We start from the raw sequence: 25,513 nt of genomic DNA, 5'->3' as shown, positions 1-25,513 counted from the left end.
GTCTCCTGATTTGTTCATTTTGGCCACTCTGACTGGCGTGAGGTGATACCTGAGTGTGGTTTTGATTTGTATTTCCCTGATAAGGAGCGACGCTGAACATCTTTTCATGTGCCTGTTGGCCATCTGGATGTCTTCTTTAGAGAAGTGTCTATTCATGTTTTCTGCCCATTTCTTCACTGGGTTATTTGTTTTTCGGGTGTGGAGTTTGGTGAGCTCTTTATAGATTTTAGATACTAGCCCTTTGTCCGATATGTCATTTGCAAATATCTTTTCCCATTCCGTTGGTTGCCTTTTAGTTTTGTTGGTTGTTTCCTTTGCTGTGCAGAAGCTTTTTATCTTCATAAGGTCCCAGTAATTCACTTTTGCTTTTAATTCCCTTGCCTTTGGGGATGTGTCGAGTAAGAGATTGCTACGGCTGAGGTCAGAGAGGTCTTTTCCTGCTTTCTCCTCTAAGGTTCTGATGGTTTCCTGTCTCACATTTAGGTCCTTTATCCATTTTGAGTTTATTTTTGTAAATGGTGTGAGAAAGTGGTCTAGTTTCAACCTTCTGCATGTTGCTGTCCAGTTCTCCCAGCACCATTTGTTAAACAGGCTGTCTTTTTTCCATTGGGTGTTCTTTCCTGCTTTGTCAAAGATGAGTTGGCCATATGTTTGTGGGTCTAGTTCTGGGGTTTCTATTCTATTCCATTGGTCTGTGTGTCTGTTTTTGTGCCAATACCATGCTGTCTTGATGATGACAGCTTTGTAGTAGAGGCTGAAGTCTGGGATTGTGATGCCTCCTGCTTTGGTCTTCTTCTTCAAAATTCCTTTGGCTATTCAGGGCCTTTTGTGGTTCCATATGAATTTTAGGATTGCTTGTTCTAGTTTCGAGAAGAATGCTGGTGCAATTTTGATAGCTTTAAGGATTTTTTTTTTTTTTTTTAAATTTTTTTTTTTCAACGTTTATTTATTTTTGGGACAGAGAGAGAGACAGAGCATGAACTGGGGAGGGGCAGAGAGAGAGAGGGAGACACAGAATCGGAAACAGGCTCCAGGCTCTGAGCCATCAGCCCAGAGCCTGACGCGGGGCTCGAACTCACGGACCGCGAGATCGTGACCTGGCTGAAGTCGGACGCTTAACCGACTGCGCCACCCAGGCGCCCCAGATAGCTTTAAGGATTTTTAAGGAAGAATTATATCAGTTGATATATGATAAATTTATGCAGAGTGTTATTTAAAGAATTGATCATCTTTATAATTATGGAGAAGAATTGGGCTCTTACCAATTTTCTAAAGACTGTTGATTGTATATAATACTTTACCTACTTTAGTACTCCTCTAGGATCTATATAAAGCTTACTTTAAAAGATTGGTTTGTGAGTGTGATATTCTGCTAACCAGTATGGGTCATCGTCTATGTTTTAAAGTTAAAAATCTGTTCATGATTTAGGGGCTACCTCGTAACAATGGCAAGTAAAAACCCACTGTGCAAATTTGCTTACTTAGAGTAGTATTTAGCCAATGATAAATCCAATAAATGCAGCAAATGCTTTATAATACGTGTTTGCTGTCTTCTCATATTTCAGCTTTTCATTATCCATTATTTTGTGCAGTTTTTCATTTCCTTCTATTGTTTTATCTCTGCATGTTTCCCCCACAACAAAGAGGCAAAAGTAATTTCTAGCCAGGACCTTCATTCTAGAATAAATTTGATTGATTTTCTTCAAAAAAAAAAAAAAAACCACTAAGCTTCATTCATTCTTTTTTTTTAATTTATTTATTTATTTTGAGAGAGAGAAGTATGTGTGGGGGGAGCTCACATGAGTGGGATAGGTGCAGAGACAAAAAAGAGAGAAAGAGAACCCCGAGAAGGCTCTCTGCGCAGAGCCCTACATGACGCTCAATCTCTGGAACTGTGAGATCATGACCTGAGCTAAAATCAAGAGGCAAGATGTGTAATGGACTTAGCCACCCAGGTGCCCATAGGCTTCATTCATTCTTAAAGAAATACTTTTTTGGCATCTGTTTATTCAACCCATATTGTTTTCAGTGAGGAAAATGGACAGAGCTCTTTGTCCTTGGTGCTTACATTCTGGCATGTGACGGGGAAAATGGCATTGGATTAGAAGATGCTAGTGCACTGGGGAAGAAAAGCAAAATATTGTGAGTGTGGGAGATTGAGATGTGGGTTGCCATTTTGAATAAGATCAGTCCTCCTCGAGAAGGTGACATTTGAACAAAGACATAGAGGTGAACAAGTTGACCTTGTAGATATTTAGAGAAGAAAGCTCCAGGCAGAGTTAATAGGCCATGCAAAGGTTCTAACATATGACAAGCTGAGTGTTCTAGAAACAATGGGAAAGCTGGCATGGTTGGGCCAAGAGAGAAGCGGTAGGTGAGAGCCAAGGGGCCCTGTGGCAATGGATGCAGCAGAAAATAAAGCAATGGCTGAGAATGAGTAAATGACAATATTTAGAGCTTTTGCCCTAAATGCCCCCTAGTAGACACAGTATGTTTGAGCAGAGAAATGATGTGATCTGACTTATCTTTTAAAAGGACCTTGCTGGATGCTGTGTTGTGGATCAATTGTAGAGGAGCAGAGACTCTAGTTAGAAGTTAATGTAATAATCAGGCAAGGGGTGATGGTGACTGACTCCAGGCTGATAGCAGCTGGTCAAATTTTGGGTGTATTTTGGGGGTAGAATCATAAAGATTTGCTCGCAAAATAGATGTGGGTATGAGAGAAAACGATGAGTCAAGGATGGACTCGAAGGCTCTCTGTCACCTTGTGTTTAGAGCAAATTATCTCTGTCCATATCCAGAAGTGTGCCTCATGGAAGGAATGAAGACCCAGCCCAAAGCACAGGTAACAGTTTTCCTCTAAATAGTGGGTAAAAAAAGTCAATGTAATGGATCATGACCACTGTTTTTTATTAAAGTAGGTAAATTAGAATTAAAAAGGGATGGAGTAGAATGTATCAGCATGCACTGGTCATTCAGTAAATATTTTCTGCTGAACACTTCCAGGCCTTTGGAATACAGCAGTGAAACAAAACCAACAATACCCCAGTCCTCCTGGTGCCTTCCTTTTAATATATGTGTGTTGAGTCCTGATGTTACATATATTTCTTACTGAGTTGCTGTCAAAAATGTTTAAGAGCCAGAGACCTAAGTAGAAACGAGAGACAAAAGAGAACCCTCCAGCATTTTGAGAAGAAGCCAGAAAAGGAAGGAACATGAGGGTGAAGAAAAAATAGTAATGACAGCAAAGTTAATAATACTAACAATTTTTTAATGTTTATTTTTATTTTTGACAAAGAGAGAGACAAAGAGCAGGAGGGGGAAGGGCAGAGAGAGAGAGGGGGTGAACACAGAATCTGAAGCAGGCTCCAGACTCTGAGCTGTCAGCCCAGGGCTCAAACTCACGAACCACAAGATCATGACCTGAGCCAAAGTCCAGTGCTTAACTGACTGAGCCACCCAGGCACCCCAGTAATACTAACAATATTAATAATTGGAACCTCATTCATTGAGGTGCTTTACTTAGCTCATCTAATTTACAAAAATACAATGAGATAGATATTATTTCTATCTTAGAGACAAGGAGAACAGTCTCTAAGTTTTTAAGTAACTTTCCTAATCTGTGTGGTTATATCAAGATTTTTATTGTCTTTGAAACCAAAGTGTAGTCCCCTAATCACTAGTATTTACTATTTGAATAATTTATTTTCTGGAATAAAGTCAGGGTATAGGCCGTGGAGTAGGAATCCTCAAGAGCTCAAGGAGATTGTTGTCTCACTACTGAATTACTTATTAGTTAATTGCTTAACTATAGGAGAAACTCTAGATGTTCACTGTCCAATGTGGAAGCCACTAGCCACATGCGACTAGTTCATATTGAGATGTACTGTAAGCACAAAATGGGCACACGAGTTTTCCTAGACTTGGTACCAAAACTTTTAAGATTTAAAAACATCTCAGTAATTTTATATTGATTAGAGGTTGAGATGATAATATTTTAGATATATTTCATAAAGTAAAAGTATTAAAATTTCACTTGTTTCTTTTAACCTTTCTAAATGTGGCTCCTAGGAAATTTAAAATATGTGTGGTTTCCATTATATTATTTTGGACAGCACAACTCTAGACATTTATGAAATAGAAACCTGACCATTTTGCAACTGTTTTTACCATGTAACTAGCCCAACAGGAAACCAAATGAATTAAGGAATTGGGATTTGTTGATTTCGTATGAAAAGTTGTAAATACTTCCTGAGAGTGTATTGCCTACAAATACTGAATCCTTTGTAGGTTGAGTTCAGATTTCAAGTGTCGTAGCTTGGTGAATGTAGACAAGTCCTTAATGAATGCATTTGGAAATTCTAGACTTCACAGTCTATATTCTGTTGTGGTTTTAGTTTTAATTTCCTAGTGGGACTAGCTAAGTAAATATGTCTTTTGGAAAGAGAAATTTCCTTGGATAACTAAAATTATTGTTGATGCCTAGTTAAAACACCACCATGGAAAATACCGTATTTCTGTAAAAGTTCGAAGTTATTCTTATTTCATCAAATTGTTCTTTTAAAATTTTAGTGAACAACCAATACATTGGGATCTACTAATACTGTGTAATACCTAGAAAATGAGTTGTGAAAGTAAGTAGCCATTAATCTGAGAAGAGAGGATGATCTTCAGGTGTCCTTGACCTTCTTTTCATGGATATTGTGGTAGTGTCTCCAACGTCTACTCTGTTCTGCAATCATGAAACAGCCCTGAGACTTGGAAGAGATTGATACCCTGCAAAGCTCCAAGATGGACCTGTCTCATTTGCCCCAATGATTGGCCTAAGCTACTGAGCTCATGGCAGTTTTTTTACCATAAGATTTTATGTTTGCACTTTGTGGAAGGTGCCCTATATCCTAGTGTGTCCAAGTGAGGAATCCTGAAATCCTGATTGCTGCAGGTGGCCATCCTGCAATCACTGGTGGGAGCGGGGGAGGGGGGGAACCAAAAAAAAGCCTGAGGGAAAAGCTGATTCTATGCATACAGATCAAACATAGCAGAAAGAACCAGCTCTTCAGTGATACTATACTTCCATGGCCCCACCCTCGCTTAAACAGCATAAAAAGCAGTAAATGTCCTCCTCCAACACATGTGCCCTCCCCAACCTGGCCCAGTCTTTATTCTGCAGAGCTACATTAAACCCTGAACTTCGTTTGCCTCTTCCAAGACCTATGAAGATAGCATATGTTTCTCATTGCCTCCCAAAATCTGTTATAACTGAGAACATAGATCATGCTTTATGAAATGATTTAGATCATCTTGATTAAATAATTGATTTTTATTTATTTTTTTATTTTAGAGAAAGAGCTCATGAGCTGGGGAGAGGGGCAGAGGGAGAGAGAGAAAATCTTAAGCAGGCTCCATGTTCAGTGCAGAGCCTGATATGGGGCTCGATCCCATGACCCTGGGGTCATGACCTGAACCAAAATCGATAGTTGGATGTTTAACCAACTGAGCTATCCAGGCGCACTGATTAAATAATTTCTTAAAAACTGTTGATACTGTAATTAAGATGAAATGTATTATCACTAAACATGAGCCTTGGCTTCCTTTAACAGTACAGATTTAGTAATGGACAGCATCTACAAACAACAAACAACAGCCGTACGTTTGGGCTGCGTTTGAAAATCATATGCTCTCCAGTAGTTTGTGGGTAAAGGATACAATGTCTTCATGTGCCCCAATCACACATGCCATCCTGTTCTTTGTCACCTTAATGTGAATCACTTTCTGTGCCAGTCTTTCTCCCAATCGTGGTTAAGGAAAGCTTTAAAAGCAAAATAAACTTGTTAAGTCCCCCCTGGAATATTTTTCATTTGGTTTAATGATGCCACGCTTGTAATCACTGAGAAAACGAGTTTGGTGTTGGATGTGGCACTTCAAGTAAACTGTTGCCATAATCTCAAATGACTGTCATTTCTTCTGCTGTGTTTGTGTGCAGTGTAGTATGATTTGATGGCGTTGATACTGGTGAAATGGAGATGTTGCTGATCTCTGCTTATAAATCTTGACATCCTCCCTGTTTTCACCGATAAACTTATTTCAAATCATCCCTCTCAATTGCAGCACCCTAAATCTTGAATTGCTTTTCATTTATCCCATTTACATCTTGACAGTCTATCAGAATATGAATGTGAAAATCTGGAGAAAAACAAGGCAGGCATTGTTGGTGTATTTTGTTCTTAGAACCGTGATCATTGATAATTCCACCTATTGGATTTTTGTAAGCTTGATGGTGAGTAAGAAAGAGTTTGGGGGACTTAAAAAATAATGTGTATTGGAAATGCTATTAGAGTTCAGTAAACTCATAAGATTAAATAAAACCCACAATTTTATTTAGCTCTTAAAGTGGCTGTTGTCTCAAATGCATCTGTTGATTAGTTCACTGACTCCTAGAAATGCAGTGCTAACCAATTTAATTGACTGTTGCCTAAGTGATAAACTGTCTTAAAGTACTCATCACATAAAAGTGTTTTTAAGTACCCTTGTGCGTATTTTGTCTTTGCATGAGGTATATGAGCAGAGCTAGATGGATTGGGCTCCTATGTAGGAGTACAGTCTTAACTCATGAATGATGGTGAACTTTGAGTATAAAACAAACACACACATGCACAAACATACACATGTACATGCATGCATTTATACAAGGCACAACAAAGGGAAAATCTTGATATTCTGGTCAGAAATATTTATCTTACAAATATATCTATAAGCAAAGAGAAGGCAGTGTCTATGCTATGATAGAGGGTGCCCCTGAATTACACTTCCTTGTCGTTCTTCCTAATTTTCACCATTTCCAGTACAGTTTTTCATGGTCAACCCCTGTCTTTATAATCTTTCACCCGAACTATCACCCTGGCCTTGCCACTCATCTCTTTGCCTTCTTTCCCTTCCTTTCTCTGGCGCATCCCACACCTTGCAGCCCAGGTTATCTTTTTGAACGGCCATTTAGCGGGCATTTCCTGAGTGTTTTGTGTAAGGCATTATGATAAGTGGTATAGAGGAAGGTAAGATGGATTGGGTTATTGCCTCTAGGGAGGAAAGGAGGCACATGTAAACAGTGAGAGAAGAAAAATGCTAAAGATTTAAGACCCTATTTAAGAAAAGTGCTGGAAAAAGAGACTGGAATGGAAGTTCTAAGAAGAGAGAACTTAGAGAAACGAAGAAGGAAAAATATTCATGGGGAAGACTGTTTGAGATGGATCTTAAAATAATAATATTTAGAATGAACATGCATTGAGCACATTGTACCAAGCATTGAGCTAAGGGCCTTGAGTGGATTATATCGTTTAATTCCTTCAGCAACCTCTGTGCCTAGTACTATTGTTATCACTATTTTGTGAATGAGGAACCAATGGCTCTGACAAGTTAAGGAATTTTCTAAAATTCACATACCTAACAAGGGTTTGAGCTGGCATTTGAAAACCAGTCTGGAAGACAGCCCTTACTCCACAGCCCATGGATATAACCATTATGTTACAATTGGACATGATGTAAGAGAATGGGGCAACCTCTAACTTAGTATGTTGAAACGGCATAGACTGGGTGACTTAAACAACAGAAATTTATTTCTCATAATTCTGCAGGCTGGGACATCCAAGGGCAAGATGCCAGTTGATCCACTGCTGGTGAGCTCACTCTTCCTAGTTTGCTGACAGCTATCTTCTTGCTAGGTCCTTACGGAGGTACGGAGATGGAGAGATTAAGCTCTCTGGTCTCTTCTTATAAGGACACTAATCTTATCATGAGTGCTCTGTCCTCATGGCTTCATGTAATCTTCATTACCTCCCAAGGCCCTATCATATCGGGGAATAGGGCTTCAACATATGAATTTTGGGGAGGGCACAAACATTCAGCCCATAACGGGTAGGAAAAGTGTAACATAGAATTGGATCCTGGTCATACATGGCAAGTATGTAATAGCTTTGATAATAATGGCAATCAATGTATATTGAAATGTTCTTGTGTGTCAACCCCAGCTTAAGCAGTCTGTTTGTATTTAATTATTGCAGTGACCCTTTGAGCTAGGTATTATTACAAATATTATTACTTTATAGAAGGAAACCGAGGTACAGAGAGATTACTACCTTGCCTAAAGTCACATTCCATTATTAAGTGTAGCCACATTTCAAACCCAAGCCGTGTTTCTATAGATCTATGCCGTGCTGTGCAGAGTCACGTGCAACTATTGGGCACTTGAATTATGGCTAATCCAAACTGAGATTTGTGGGTTGTTTTTTTTTTAAGTTTTTGTTTATTTATTTTGAGAGAGAGATTGGGGTGGAGGGGCACAGAGAGGGGGAGAGAGAGAATCCCAAGGAGGCTCCTCACTGTTAGCACAGAGCCCAACGTGGGGCTTGAACCCATGAACCCTGAGATCATGACCTGAGACGAAACCAAATGTCAGATGCTTAACCAACTGAGCCACCCAGGTGCCCCAAACTAAGATTTAAGTGTGAAATACTGGATTTCAAAGACATATTTTGAAAAAAAGAATAGATGATATCCTATTAACAATATTTATATTGATTGAAATGTTGAAATAATATTTGATAATTTTGGGCTATATATAAAATGTGATTAAAATTAATTTCACCTGTTTCAATTTCCTGTTTATTTCTAGACAATGTAAATTTTATGTCTCATTTTTTTTGTGTGTGAGAACATTGAAGTTCTACTCCCTTAGCAAATTTCACTTATAGAATACAATATAGTCGTATTTCCATTATAAATTAGATGTAGAGTCTGTGCCCTTAGCACAATTGAGAAGTGGTAGGGAAAAAATGAGGTTGGGGCTAGAAATTGTTAAGCAAGAAATGATACCATCTTAGCTTTGCTGTAAGACCAGTGTCTCCCAAGGATGTTTGTAGTATACATTGGAAGGAAGAAAAACAAAAAGGAAAGATCTGCCTGTGGGTTATTGTAGTACATGAAGTGAGAGATAACTCATACCCAAACCAGGGTAGTTGGAATCACAAAGTAAAGACTAGAGATGAGAGAAATTACAGTCAGAATTGAAAGGGTATGATGAACAATTGGATAGTTCTACCTGGTGAAAGAGAAAAGATAGTGGAAGGGGACTCTTGAGGTTTCCAAATTGAGTGGGAAGATAATGAGACACTTAAAAGAAATAATAAACACAGAAGGAGTCAGGGATTTGGATGTGTTTTGAACATACTGAGTTTTGAGATGCTCAAAGATTGTCAGGGTGGTATGAGCTGCAAGTCACAAGATGAGATCCCAGTGTGTGGGGGTGGGGAAGGGGTGGGCACGTGGTATCCCAGCAGGAGATTCAGATGGTGAGGGGTGTTGATTGTGATAGCAACTGGTGAGACTGTCTAAGGATGATGGATGGAGAGTCAGACCAACCCCAAGGGCAAGTGTGAGGAGTAAGGAAAGACAGAACACAGCTGTGGAAGGACTTTCAAGTCAACAGGGTAAGGTGGAAACGGAGGAGTTATTTCAGGAAAAAGGGGGTGGAAGGAGATGGAACCTGTGGAAAAGCTGCTTTTTCTTGTGAACAGGAAGCCATGAATTACCGGAGCGCAAACCTTTAAGGAAGAAATACTTGGCAAGAAGGAAGAAAAGACATTGATAACAGTAATCTTTGATAAAATGGATTTATTTGCATACATACACATACATGTATTTTTGCACATACACTCATATATTCCAGGCTATTCCCATCTTGTAAAAGAGAACAGTGTGGATTATAACATTTGGGGCCCTTATCCCCAGTCACATGACCAATTACTGGTCCAGTGGGTTCTTGATCTAGATTGTCTGAATTTTCCCCTGTGAAGCTTTCACCTGCAGTAAGCCTTTTTTGAGTATGGTGTATTGTAGATCCTTTCAGAGAAAAGAACCAAATGGTTTCTCCTTGATACTGGGTAAGGGAGAATATTGATACTGATCAGTGTTTGGAAGACGTGACAGCCCAGGTACACATCGGAATGAGTTGCCTATTAAAACCATTTACATGCATTTGCCATTTTCTCCAGCTACGCTTAAGGTGAATAGCCTTAAGAGAATGGACAGAAACTGAAGTGTCCCAGGGAGGTTGGGCTACCGAAAGCAAAGTGGTTCTTTGAATACAGAGCTGTTCCTGAGTCAAAAAACTTCAGACTTAATTAGTATTACCTGTGCAGGAATTGCCTTAGTGTGCCAAGTGGCTTAGGGGATCAGAATCCCATTTGTTATTCAATGGGATTGATAATTGGTAAGTCGTAGTCCTGCTTCTGTATTTATTTCTTTTGTCTTTCCTTCTTAAAAACTGTGCATTGCTGGGTGCCTGGGTGGTTCAGTCAGTTACACGTCTGTCTCTATAGGTTTCAACCCCACGTTGAGATTGTCTCTATCTCTCTCTGCCCTTCCCCCACTCTCACATGCGTGCACGCTGTCTCTCAAAATAAACACGTAAACAAAACAAAACAAAACTGTACATTGTTTTCCTGGAATGAATTGTGAACACGTACTAATGTTTATTGCTTCAAGTAACTTGCTGATTCATCTTACCTACTGCTGAGTGTTTGGGAGATTGGGTCCTTACGCTGATGTGCATTTCCTTTATACTATATTTGTACCATCTTGCTAATCATTATGTGAGTTTGATTAGATGGAAATACTCATCAGTGTGGAAATAGACTATTTCCTCACTATTACCAGTTGCCAGTTTATGTCTTTGAGCTTGCATAAAAATATGGACCACAGCTACTTGGCTGTCCTTATTGACAGGCACTGTGCAAGGTTTTGGGTTTTTTTAACATGTTTTTCTATAATTCTCACATCAACTATGTAGTGTCCAGTTCCCCCACATTTTCTATCTTTTGTTTCCTCCAAGTTTTAAAACTTTTCTTTTTGCATGCTATGTCTTTGAGACACTTCAGCAGTGAAAAAGCCTGCAAGGATATTCCTTGAGGATCCCTTCCCTCACTTTCCAGGGCAACCTTCCATTGACCATGCATTCTTCCCAAGCCTTACCCACACCCCAACCCTGTCCCTACTTGTGTAAATTCAAAACTTGGACAAAAAATGTCCATTCATAGGGACCAGTTTGCATCCGTATTGCTTTCAAAGCAAAACCCTAACTAAAAAACTGCAGAATATTTTAGTTTGAGAAATAGCAGGCTCTTTGTTCTTGTTTTGTCAGTGATCCCTGGCTTGTCATGTGCTTTTTTTATCCCACATGAATGAGATCTGCAGATAAAATTTATGTTCACTTCTGCGTGTTGCTTCCTTTGAACATCAGCTGACACTTTCAGTTCAGACAATGTCAGATGGCAGAACTCCATGATTAGATATGCAACATTGGATGCTATTTTAGATAGAGATACTGTAAATTTCAAAGTACTTGATGAGAACAATATGCAGTAAGGAACAATCAAATTATGTATGCATCTTAACGTATATCTGTGCATATAATTTGAAGAAACTTTGGGAGGAGATAGTTATTTTATGTTTTGTGATATGACTTTCATAGTTTTAAAGCAGTATCACATAATTGAACAGATTTTGGAGTTTTTATTTGCCAGCCACCATGGCAAGAAGAGGCTTGGCCCATTTTGCGAATTGTCCACTGATTGCCAGTATTTTTTTCTTTTTCCATAAGGTCAACTCCCAATGCCCACAAGGAACACCACATTAATTTCTTTAAGCAGTGTCAGTAAACACAAGGAGGCACATGACTTACAGAAATGGATGAGATGTTAGAATTCATTTGTCCATCTGTACACAACCATATAAATGAAAATGATTGAGCAACCTTTATATTAATTTTTTATCGTTAATCAAATCACTGATGCAACAAATGGAACCAATAATAACTGCCATTGCACTACAAATTCAATTGTGAAACTGTATGTCCTTCCGATACTACTACTCATAAAATTCATGTTACATGGTTAAGATTAAGACCCTAGCGATGATAAGGGGCACCTGGGTGGCTCAGCTGGCTGAGTGTCTGAATTCAACTCCGGTCATGATCTCTCAGTTTTTGAGCTCAAGCCCGACATCAGGCCCTCTGTTGTCAGCATAAGCCTGCTTCTGATCTATTCTCTTCCTCTCTCTTTGCCATTCCCCCACTCACGCTCTCTGTCTCCCTCTCTCAAAAATAAATAAATGTAAAAAAAAAACTAGCAATAGTGAAATGTTTACACAACAGTCTGTTTTGAAAAATACCTACTGAGTGTAAAACAGTGTACATCTTGGTCATGCTACGTTGTGGATATTTATTGATTAAAAAGAAGAAAAACAACAAACTTAATGTTGGGGAAAAAAAAAAAAAGACAAAAACTCCCCGTACTGCCAGCAGGCCATTAGATTTACCAAAATGCTTCCTCTTCCACCTTCTGTTTGGCAGCTGAGGAATTAAGCTCTTCTGTTGGTATTTGACTTACTACTTTCTCTTTGTATTATCTGGGCTTACTTTTCTTATTTTGGGGACTGCTGGAGACAAAACTAATATTCCCACCTGTCACTTAAACAGGAGGCAATTTCTTCCTTTTAACTAAAAGGACAGTTGAAAAAAAAAGAAAGGAGCATGCTCTCTATTCATTCAGGTAGGCCTGAGCCCCAGCTCGGGATGTGTGACCTTGGGAGTCTCTTGCACAGAAGAAACTGCTCTTTTCCTGGACTTACTGCACAGTGATCGAAGGCTCATCATCTGTTTGTGGAAGGTGGTTAGGAAAGAAACCTCAAGTACCAGTTGCGGTGGTGTGTGACGGTGTGGTGACTCATGAATCCATATTCTCTGAACCTGTTACTCGATTCAGTTTTTTACCTGGACAGCATTATAGGATCTGCTGGTCTGAGAGAGTGAAACGTGAACACCCCTGTTTACATTGGCTCTTGTGACGTATTCATGGTTTCTTACAAACATGTGAACATTATTTGCTCTTTCAGTCCTACAAGCAAGAAGGGTGATCAAGGTTGCCCTTGGCTGGACTTAAAGAACCCAGGCTAGTCTGGGGTCATGGGCTGCCCTTCTGACATTGTTTGGCATTGCCCGTTGACATGCAGCCCTACTAAGTTTCAAGTAATATTCAAAGAATATATGAATACTGGGGGTAGTATTTCCCTGTTGAAGTTTATTCATGGCAGCATTTCCTATGCCCTCTTGTTCTTAGAATGTATGCAGCAGAGAGGGCAGTCTGTATATGCCCCCAGGGAGTTTTCAAGGCAGATAGCAATCTGCGAGTGTTTTCATATCAGCCTTAAGTTTTTGAAGCAGAACTCCTGGATTTTTCATTTCCATGTAAGGTTTTCATTAACAAGTGTTGTTTTATAGGTTTTTAAAATACCTTCTGTAATTAAAAAAAAACTTTTTTAACGTTTATTGATTTTTGAGAGACAGAGAGAGACAGAGCACGAGAGGGGGAGGAACAGAGAGAGAGGGAGACACAGAATCTGAAGCAGGCTCCATGCTCTGAGCGGTCAGCACAAAGCCCGATGTGGGGCTCGAATCTGCAAACTGTGAGATCACGACCTGGGCTGACATCGAATGCTTCACTGAGTGAGCCACCTTGGCACCCCACCTTCCATGACTTTTTGAATAGAAAACAGAGCTTTTCATTCTCATGCTGTGAGTGTGTGTACAAATATGAATGACAAATAAACTCAGACATATGTATAAAAAATACACGAAGAGGTCATATACAGAATATATGTATGTGGATAATTATGAAGAAGAGGCTGTTAACCAATGTACTACATGGGTTTCTGAGTACCCATGCATCTTTCAGTTAAGGAATGATATTTACTGTAGCATATACAATGCCACAAATGCCTTTTTTTTTTCTTTTTGCTTGATTACACAGCAAAGCAAATATAAAATACTCGGTGCTGTGGACATTATTCCTATTATGGGAGAAGAGAGAAAATAAACATTCAGCTAATGACAGTATAAAAGGAACTAATGCTTTTTTATTGCCTCCTGGGGTTTTTGAAAGCCCTTTGCTGGTTATTTTGTTAAGTTTCCCATTGATACTGCTTTGGCGGGTAATTATTTGGACACAGAAAGGAGGGTAAATACCTGTTAGAGAGCTGTCTCTCCGTGAGAACTGATGTAGTAGGTGTTATAAAAATTTCTTTTTTTTCCATATTCTTTGGAGTTACCACCCCACATAGATTAATAAGGACCTTTTGTCTTAGACATAATACTTGCAGTTATTTGCTCAAACCCGGTAAGTGAACACAGGGGGCAGTGTTCAAAACTACCATGGAGATAAGGACAATTCCATTCCATTTTTCATGCCTTGTAGATAGGACGCTCTAATGAGTGAAGCCATTTATTAGACTAAGTTCTCATAAATTATTGTTCCTCAGTCAGATTAATTAAAAGTTTGATGCAAGGGCTAAGCAAAAATGGACAATAATATCAAATTCCATTTACTGTACTGCTGCTGCATTTGAAATATTGCTTATCTTTGCATCAAAAACCCTATAATATTGATATCATTCCCATAACTCAGTGGCTCAGAAAGCTTAAATGTTTTGCCGAAAAAGGTAGATGGTAGTATTGAAGGGGAAAAAAAACATGTCTGTCTCTATGCAAAGTCACTGTCTCCCCCAGCCCCACCCCCCAGTTAAACATATTCCTTCCTGAAGCAGGTGTTGGCAAACTTTCTCGTGCAATATTCAGGTAGTAAATATTTTGGGCTTTGTGTACCATATGGTCTCTGTCATAACTATTGTGCTGTTATAATGTGAAAGCAGCCATAGACAGTACATAAATGAGTGAGCATGGCTGTCTTCCAATAAAACTTTATTGATGGACACAAACTTGAATTTCATATAATTTTCATGTGTCATGAAATATTACTCTTTTGATTTGTGGGCCATACAAAAACAGATGGCAGTCGAATTTGGCCTATGGGCATAGTTTATCGACCTCTGTCCTAAAGCATAAATACATTTTTTAAGATTATTTTTTTATCAAGGACTTATGTTATCATGTGCAAAGTATTTAGCAATGTGCTGTTAGAGAATAAAAAAGGGCACAGGTTCAGAAAAAAAGGAGACAACCTGTGCACAAAATACTAATTATACAGATGCTTTGGGAGAGTTATAATCCAATGCACTAAATTGAATTTCTGATAAAGTGGGATTAATTTTGACTGGAGTATCAAAAGAGACTCTCTGTCTTGAAGGATAGGAGGCAAAGCATTCCAGGAAGAAGAATTGTGTAAATCAATTCAAGATAATTTAGTTGGTAAACAATTATGGGTGAATTCCTTGCTAACAACCTGATATGTCTTACTCCCCGTGGGGCTGCCTTCTGGGAAGACAGAATGCTGCTTTGTGTGGTAGAGCAGTTTGGGATTGCCATGGGAAGAAGCTCTGATTTTTTTCTTAAGGTTAAATTTGACATTATACCTAATACTTTTGGGCTTTTAAATGAGGCTATTTCAGGGAAGTGTTTGTGTGTGTGTGTGTGTGTGTGTGTGTGTGTGTGTGTGTGTGTGTGTTCCTGAACATTTTATGATCTGAGTTTAATAATGTTGCAGGGTAGATTTGGCCCAGGAACCACCTGTGTATAGGTCTGTAAACCAAAATCCCCAAATATATGTAATGAGTTGCATCTATACATTTCATATAAGTAATGAATCTCAAATTTGAAAAGTCCTCGAAAGACAATCTTGCTCAGGCCCTCTCTGAAAAGCAAGTGTGTTTTCTAAGTAAACCTCCCGTTCTGAGTTGAAGATACAGAAGTGTGCAGCATGCACAGGCAGCCAACAGGTGACAGATTCAAATCTGAGCATTGCATCCTAACCTTAGGAGATTTAGACAAAAGGAAGAAAGTAAGAGTTGTGTGTCAGTTATGTGAAGTAAATTCATGGTTCGCTTAAACGATTTATCCTGGACCTGAGGATATTTTGCGAAGGGAGTCATTTCATGGGTAAGTAAAATGTGTACAAATGCTGGCCTCTCTTGAAAGTAACTTTAAACAACTTCTTTTTTTTTAATGTTTTTAATGTTTATTATTTATTTTTGAGGGAGACAGAGGAAGGGTGAGGGAGGGGCAGAGAGAGAGAGAGAGAGAGAGAGACAGGGAGACATAGAATCCAAGGCAGGTTCCAGGCTCTGAGCTGTCACCACGGACATCTACATGGGGCTCAAACTCCCAAACTGTGAGATCATGACTTGAGCCGAAGTCAGATGCTTAACTGACTGAGCCACACAGGCGCCCCCTTTAAGCAACTTCTTTAGAAATCTGAGTAATGAAGCAGCCCATCAAAAGTTCAACTTTTTTTTTTTTAATTTTCATAGCCTAGGCAGCTGTTACATTCAAATAAGTCATTGAAATCCAGAAATGGGGCTTTGCTTCAGCACTCAGAAGTTATATACGAGATGACTGATAGAGTATTGCTTTTAGAAGTGCTCTGTATGTGTGGTTTTGCTAAAGCTACTCTTGTGTAGTATCAGTATTTTCAGTATTCAGGAGAGAGTGGATGAATTGTAGGTGGCCAACATCCTGCAAATTTCTCAAACAGAAATAGCCACCTAATGATGACAGGATATTTTTTAAGAGTCATAGATGCAGTCATTCACTTAATATATGAATCTGTATTTTTATATGGTGAATTATTGCAGTTAGACACACACATTCCCATAGGAGATAGGGTGTTTGCTTAGAATTATCTTGAGAATGCCAAAGTCCTTTTTTATTTGATCAGCATTAACATTTTGTAAATTAAAACAATTTGCAAAGAAGCATAAACACACACATGTTTCTATTCTGACACCGAGTTATCAAGTACAATATGATTGGCATGATTAGGAGGTAGAAATGTGTGTTGAATATATTCAGTGTCTTCCAAAGTTTAAAAACTGGGATGAGGGAAATGCAAGTGAAAAACAAGTCAAGGCAATATATAGGAGGATAGGGATATCATGATGAATAAAGTACACAAAAATCGTGCTAAGAATTCTGAATGGAGAAAGGTTACTAAGTGGCGATACTGAGTAAAAATGAATGAAGGAATTGAGTGATTTTCTTTAGACTTCCTGCATAACTGTGTCTTTTCATACATATCGCCAAATGCTTCTCTAGGATCATGGCACCAAAAATGTATAGAGAGCGTTCATTTTAACTCATCCTCTGCAGCCCTGAGGATCATTTATATTTTGTGTCAGTTATTAAGGAAAGCATAACATAAAAATGAGTTTGATTTTTTTTCTTTACCCAGAGCATTTAATATTCAGTTAGAATTCGGTGACTCCGTAGATGCAAAGTGTCTAGTACAGAGCGTGGTGATCAGTGTCTGTTTTACCTTCAGATGTTGATGTTTGAGACTGTGCATGTGTTTAATAAGTGTATGTAATGAGGGATTTTGCTCCATATTATACAGAACTAAGAAGCGGTGTTTTTCAAAATAACGTAAAATACGTGTTATTTGCCAAGGTTACCAGCAAAGCATAATAGTTTTTGCTCCCCTTTGCAAGACTACAGAGGATTTAACAGTTCACAAGATTTAGGGAAGGCCCTCTTGTCATTTTTACATCTTGGGACCACAAATACTCTTTCCATTTTGAAAGTAGACAGTTCATTTCCTTCATTGGCAAAGTTGGTTTCATTCCTAAATTAAGGAAATTAAATAGCTTGCAATCATAACAATTCCCCCCGCCAAAAAAATAATTGGGACCTTGATGGCAAGAGAGGCATGATTCTAGACCAGGGATTATCAAATTGTTATCAAAATCCCAGGGATAGGTGATGAGCTTAATATGGAAGCTTATGTCTGGCATTAACAAAAAAAGGAAAATATTTTAAAGCAGATGGGATAAAATAGAATTGAAAAACATGTTATGATCTAGAATGAAGTAAAGATCACTATTCTTTCAGGAGATTTTTTTTATCCGTTATATGTATGAGTATGTATACACACATGCTGTGTCTACAATAAATCATGATGAAAAATAAAATTTAGTTGTGGGTAAATGAAAAATTATGAGTAAATTTGAGAAATTATTTAATTATTCAGATGGAGGCAGCACTGAGATTCTCCCCACCTCAACCCCATAGTTCCAGACACAGTTTTGGCAATGGTCTTCCTCTGTCCTGTTTCCCTGCATCTCTGTAACTACTGCACAACCCAGCTTAATATCCCTTTGTGGTCTAGAAAGAAAAAAGCAGGATATACACAAACATTTGCAAACACTCAGCTAGCTTCTGCTTACCGAGGTATAGGCCAGAAACGATCATGCTCTAGTCTAATAAATGAGATTACACTGCAAAAATACTACAGAAAGCAATCACCAGCTAGTATTACTTCTTAATAGCTTCTCCGTTACAACTGATTTATGATAGAAATTCTTTATTGTATAGTTATTTTTTTCATAGAAACAACAGCCTTGAACTGGAGTTCAGTTTGAACATTCTCAAATACATGAAGGGAATCATGCCTGAGTCCCATAAAGCCTTGACCCAATCTTTTTGGTAAAGAATAGAAACTACAAATATAATAATCTCTATTAAAACATTTGAGGGAAGGATGCTAAAAAATGTTTTTAAAGGAGTTGATTAATGAAGTCTTCAATTCAGTGTGATTGGCGAGAACCTTGTGAATTTGCATATGTCAGAGATGGTCCATGAAAATTGGTATAATAGAAAGTGGGGATATAAGTGTTTTTCTTTTCAGACAAATGAGCCATGGATCGTACACTCCTGGATGTATTGTGCACATTGTACACTGCATCTAACAATAGCACTGAACTTTTTGTTTGTCAGGTAGAGTTGCCATTAAACCATCTAGCGAGGACAGTATAACTATGGGCTGAGGATTATGGAAGGATGTCAGGAAGGTTCTAAAGCACTATAAGTAACACTCATATAGAAACAAAACATATTGTATGGAAATCAATTTGACAATAAACTTCATATATTGAAAAAAAAGAAACAAAACATAAATTTAAAGAAACAAAGCCATAAAGCATTATGAAAACATTTAGTATACCAGGAAATTGGTTAACTATTTCATTTAGCAGTTCGGACAATTTAGGGAGGGCCCTCTTGTCATTTGTGCTTCTTGGGAGCACGAATACTCTTTCCATTTCGAAAGTAGACAGTTCTTTTCCTTCATTGGCAAATATCAGAAACACAGATATCAAATATAGGCGCTGGCCTAAAAGTATCAAAGTAAAATGTTAGGCACCCTCCAAATAATCCCACATTCTCTTTTTTTACTCAACTATAATACAAATTGAATATTAATCCAGTGAAATAGATCATAAATTTCATCAAAGTATGTGATGGATGTGAAATATTTTAGAATATGAAAATTCTGAAATCCAGATATCTTAACCTTCAACATGACCAGAATGTACATATATGTTAATGAGTATGGACATTCTTCTGGGTTTTTTAGACCAGTTGCAATGAGAGAAAAATGTGGTTTTTGCTAAAGTTTTGTCATGTTTTGAAATAGTTCTGCCACTCCACAGAGAATTTTTTTATTGAACATTTATTTCTAGCACCTATAAAGCTTAAACAGTCCTTTTCAGTTTTTAATTCTCTAATACTGAACACTGCTTCCCATGCAGTTTCTTCATTTCTGTTTATGGACAAAATGTGAAGTACAAATTGTGAAAATAATTTAGTAAACCATTAATTTAGCAAATTAAATTATTTTATTGCTTTATATTCGTCTTTCCTATGCTCTCATACTCCAGGTGTCTGTCTGCCATACTCCAGCCTTTTTCTTGTAATTTAATTGCTTGATAACATTTCCAGATGTGGGAAATGGATAAATTAGTTATTCCTGGTAAGCTTTTCCTTTTTCGTTTTCATCATAACTCTACTGTATTGGTGTTTCCCTTTTTTTCTAGCATGTCGGTCATAGTACATTCAGCTGCACATGACAAAAACCCTTTAGAGGTTTGTTTTTCTAACATTCGATGTTTGGACTTAGGCAGTTCATTTCGGTTCAGGAACTCAGAGATGTGAGTGGTCTGGATTAGCTTTTCTGTGGTATATGTATACTTCCTCTCATGGTGTCTAGATGGCCATAGGGATTCCCAGCATTACATCCTTCCTCACAATTTCCATATCAAAAAGGAAAGGAAGCAAGGTCAGCATTTCTTTCATTTTTGTTTCTTTGTTTCATTTTGTTTTCCTCAAAATCAGGATAGAGACTCTTTCCTAAAAGTTTTTAGCAGATTGTCCCTTATCTTTTGTTATAAGGTCGAATTATGTCCCCCTCAAAATTTGTGTGTCGATGTCCCCAGAACATGACTTTATTTGGACATAGGGTCATTGCAGATGGGATTAGTTAAGATGAGGTTATTAAGGTAGGCCCTAATCTGTTATGACTGGTATCTTTCGAAAAAGGGAAAATTTGGACCCATAAAGGGAAAATGACCTGAAGGGACAGAGGGAGAAGACAGCCATCTATAAGCCCAGTTGACAGGCTTGAAACAGAATCGTCCCTCATAGCCCTCAGAAGGAGCCAGTCCTGCCCATGCCTTGACTTGAAATTTCTAGCCTGCAGAACTATGAGACAGTAAATTTCTGTTGTTTAAACAACCAAGGTTGTGGTACTTTGTTGTGGCCAACCTTGCAAACATATGTACCCCTCTTTGGCTGTTACTGGTCTCATACATAGCCCAATCTTCCTTGTCTGCCCTGCTCTCCAGTCAAGAACTACCAAGAGTTCAGGGTACGTAATTTATCTGGTGCTTTCTGTATCTCTGATGAAAGGCAGATTCTGAAGGCAAGGAAATAGAATAGGTAAGAGGTGTTGAGTAGACAACCACCATTGTGCCACAGCTAGTTTTTGACATGCTGCATGGGTTAGGCATTCAAATATTTGTTAAAGAAATGAATTATCTTAAGATTGGATTCTGTATCCTCCCTTGACTTGGGAATATAAATGGAATTTTATTTTTGTCATTTCTGTTTGGTTGGCATTTTCTAGCTTTAAGCCACCAATGCCAAAAAAAAAAAAAAAAAAAAAGATAATGCCCCACTGCTATAAAATGTTTCCATCTTTTATTTGTTTTTTTCCTGTAGAATAGTAGGACCAAGATCTCATTTCATTGGTGACCTATAATTTTTACTTTCTCTGACCCAGGCTAGAGCTCATTCTGTTTGGTTTGGGTGCCTTGTAAGTACATTGGTACTATTCCTTTCTAGCTCCTTGTCTTAAATTCTGCTTTAAATAGTAGGCCTCACTCTAGCTCCCTTTTGGGATTGACCCTCTTCATTTCTAAAGATCTTTCTGTTTTTGCATCATGTAAATATGATATAAATAAGTGAGGGAAAATAGGATATGTTTTCCTTTTTTCTATAGGAATTTCAGATATAACGTTGTGGTCTTTTAGGAATTTCATTTCTTTTAGTAAAAGTAATCCAACTGCCTGGATCCTTTGTCTATTTCTCTATGTCAGTCTTCATAAAAACTGTATAGAGTATGACTATTAGAATTGATTGGCTGCAGTTTGATCTTTTAGGTGACATTACCTTAGGAACTTATAAAGCTGGTACTTACATTCAAAGGTAGTTACTTCAAGTAGCCTGTGGGTATTTGGGGAAAAAAATAACACCTCGTGATTGGGCTCTTGGACTGATTAGTCCTGTTCGGAAATGTTATATGCCCTTTATTTTAGGCTGTAAACTTAACATGGAGCTTTGGAGCTAGGCTAGCATATCAAAAAAATGCTCCTGTCACAAAAAGTAAAGTTTAGCATCAATCTAAATGTTACATCGAATCCATTTAGCCAGGCAGGAGGCTTCCTTCTGTTCTCAGCCAAGCTTCTTTTTGCTGGTTATGAATATCCACGTGAATTGTCAAGGTTCTGTCCTTTTGAGGATCAAAATTCATTTTTGAAGAAAATGTGGGATAATTTCTTTTAGATGAGCAAAGACTTCAGAACCTATTCCTTTTAAGTTTATATTGCTGCCAAGAGACTACATTATATCCCAAGCAGCTCTCATCACCGGTTTCATTCTGGTGAAGCAAGACTGAGTGGCCTTTGTCTGTTTTCAGAGTATGAAACATGGACTGACCTGTCATGTTTGATTATGAATTTGTACTTACATTTTAGGAAGCTTTCAAATGCCTGCTAATGGTCTAAAAAGCCTTTAGGAGCCTTAAATTTCAGAAATGGTGGGTGTGCACCTCACAGACTGGGAGCCCCAGTGTTAGCAGAAAATATTGAAGTTGAAAAAGCAAGCTGATGGTTCGTTTTTGTCTTTGACCATATTTAGAACTGTGTGGTTTACTGGGAAGGGAAGCGCACCCAGAACATGAGCACTAGGGTCTGATCACAGTCTCTCACAAAACAAAACAAGACAAAACAAATCAAAACAAACCTGTGTTGCCACGGTTAGGTTGTCTAATCACTCTGTACCTCATTTTCTGCTGGAGAGACCAAACAACTATAAGGTGAGAACATAATCTCTGAAATTAAAATCTCAGCTTTGTCAATCACTAGCTATAAAAAAGCATCTGCCTTAGGGACACCTCAGTGGCCCAGTCAGTTAAGTGTCCAACTTCAGCTCAGGTCATGGTTCTTGGGTTTGAGCCCCATGGCGGGCTCGGTGCTGACAGCTCAGAGCCTGGAGCCTGCTTCAGATTCTGTGTCTCCCTCTCTCACTCTGCCCCTCCCTGTTCATACACACACACACACACACACACACACACACACACACACGCCCACACATACTCTCTCTCTTTCTCAAAAACAAATAAAATTAAAAAAAAAAATAAAAAGTATCTGCTTTATAGAGAGTTATTGTGAGAATTCCTTCATTCATCTTATTTATTCAACAGATTGATAGGGAATATCTCCTATGTTATAGGAGTTGGGGATAGAGCAAAGGATTAGACCCAAATAGCAAGCACATATGCGAACATGTATGATGTTCACATATAGTGAGATACAGCAAGAGGTGCTTTGATACCTCTGTGAAAGGTGGAAGTGAGAGGTGGGTGGATGGACAGTCACATGTAAGCTGAGAAGAGTTCTGAATGACAAAAGGAAATCAGACACAAGAGTAACAAGGGAGGTGGTGGCTCAGCCCAATATGACAGCAGTCATCATTGTCTCAGAAGCACAGACAAGACATTGGTGGCACAGGGTGCCGGTATGGCTGGACCTCATAGCACAGGAGATGGGGTCAAAGGTAGGCTGGGAATAAGAGAGGCAAGGCTTATACTTTCCTTAGTACAGGGCCTGGCACATAAATATTAGCAAATTAGCTATTGTGATCATTTTCCCAAAAGGGTCTCAGAATGAAAAGTTTTCTAGTTATTTAACACCTTCATTTAAAATTAATAAGGGTCTCTGGAGAAGAATTAGATCACCATTTTGGGATATGACTTATGTTAGATGGTGATTGGATTGCATATTTGGGTTTTCATTGTGGCCACTTATAGGAAATTATTAAAAACACCTCTTTTTATCTTTTTCATGGAAATCATCCCTTTCTTATCTCGAGCTAATTTTCCTTCTGTCAGCTTCTCTCCCCAATTTACCTGGAATTTTTAAATCTACACCATTATGTTACTATAGTATTGTGTCAAGTGCTACATATGTTAAAGTTTTTCAGAAAAATAATGCAATCCCATATCCTAAGTGAAATAAAGTGGCCACTCAAAGTAAATCAAGAGCTGTTCCATCAGAAAAAAAAATGTTATGAAAAATCCACATTTGTTATGAAAAATCCAGCATTAGAATTAGTTTCAGCTTCCCAAGACCATAAATTTGATTAATGAAGCTGATTATCTATTTATTTATTTACTTATTTATTTTTATTTTTATTTATTTTTATGCAATAAACTTACTTGGGGGAAAAATTTAAGAAAATGACAACATTGGATCTTTTGGATTAAGGGCATTAGTAGCTATTTCAAAATCCATTTCTTCTGAAAGTTCTCCTTTTCCACAAAGAAAAGTGAGATTTTTTACCTTGTGTGATTTTCCCTTCAGAGGTAAATAAAGACTGGGGACTAGAAAGTATAGCAAGCTGCCTTTTTTTAATGTTAATTTTATTTTTAAGAGTGAGAGAGAAGTGTGAGGAGGGAGGGGCAGAAAGAGAAAGGGACAGATAATTTGAAGTGGGCTCTGTGCTGACAGTAGAGAGCTTGATGTGGGGCTCGAACTCACAAACCTTGAGATCATGACCTGAGTTGAACTCCAAGCCTAACCAACTAAGCCACTCAAGTACCCCAAGCAAGCTGCTTTCTTAAGGTGTGGTAGGTAGTATTAAGGGTAATGGCATGTTGATTTTGCAGACTTTGAGGTTTGAGTGCACAGTCCCTAGACTACCTGCATTTCTAACACCAGCTGCAAGTTCTGGCTTTGATAATTTGCTAGGACTGACAGACATCACTGAAAGCTATTATACTGATAATTCTGGCTTATTTTAGGGAAAGGATACACGCTAAAATCAGCCAAATGAAGAGACACATCAGACAGTGTCTAGCACGACCCCAAATGCTAAGCTTTTGGTGTCCTCAGGATGAGTAAACCTCCTGACATTGATGTGTGGTAATACACAAGGACTATTGCCACCCAGGGAACCTTGCCAAGCCTCAGTGTCCAGAGTTTTTACTGGGGCTTCATTACATAGTTAGGACTGATGAAGGCACATGCAGTGGAGCTCAGTTGCTCAAGTTAGATCATACCCTGTGAATCAAATCTTCTACCTACAATTACACGGTTGATCTTTGTGATGTCACCAGTCCCCATCCAAGACTATCAGTATGACTGGTCCCACTCTCAGATGTAATGTGGCCATCACCACCGTAAACAAAAGCGTTTCTATCATGTATGACATTGGTTACCTGCCAGAAGCTGAGAGCAATAGCCAGATGAAGGGCAAGGCTACATTCTTGGAGCAGAAGGCAACAGGCATCACTGCCTAGATTCTGAAATCAGGTGTTCTAGAGTGTGTACATTCTGAAATGCAGTGTGTGAACTTGCCCCTCGCTCCTGGCCACTTTTAGGCCCAGTGCTCCTCTTCTGTTCATTGGAAATCATTATCTCTGTGAAGATTAAAGAACATGTAATGGCCACATAGGATTCACACACTGGCTTTCGCTACTGCTGTTTTCATCATGTCAATGATTATTTACAGTATTATTTTATTATCCTCATAATTATGGTAAATATTTCTTAGGAATGCTGTTCCTACTTGAAGTAGCCAAAATATAAGTTCATAGTTTCTGGACATTTTTTCCAACTTGTTTTCTTTGTCTGACTACTCATGGGCTCTCTTTGTCTCTCGGTTTATGCATTCTTTGCTTCAGCAGGAATTCTTCCAATTTTACTGAGCTTTCCAAGATAGGAGAATGAAGAGTTTTCTTTTCTTTTTCCTGTGGATTCATTTGTTTTCAGAAATGCACTGGCGATGATTGTACAACTAAAGTAGCATAAGCATTTGTTGATGGCGTTATCTTGTTCCTTTTTAAATTCATAGCACAAAGACAGGTGTGTGTGTGTGTGTGTGTGTGTGTGTGTGTGTGTGTAA

General features: G+C 38.4%; 1 protein-coding gene across 1 annotated transcript in view; it reads left to right on the top strand.

The window, feature by feature from the left end:
• CNTN3 (contactin 3) overlaps positions 1–25,513 on the top strand; it is a 252,773-nt gene that overhangs the window by 3,120 nt on the left and 224,140 nt on the right. The window lies entirely within an intron of this gene.

The sequence above is a fragment of the Lynx rufus genome, unplaced genomic scaffold, assembly GCF_022079265.1.
Source record: "Lynx rufus isolate CCGP_SWC_20201006 ecotype Redwood Valley unplaced genomic scaffold, mLynRuf1.p SCAF_4, whole genome shotgun sequence".
Lineage (NCBI taxonomy): Eukaryota > Metazoa > Chordata > Mammalia > Carnivora > Felidae > Lynx > Lynx rufus.
The sequence above is the reverse complement of the archived record's forward strand: the minus strand, read 5'-3'. Positions and strand labels throughout refer to the sequence as shown.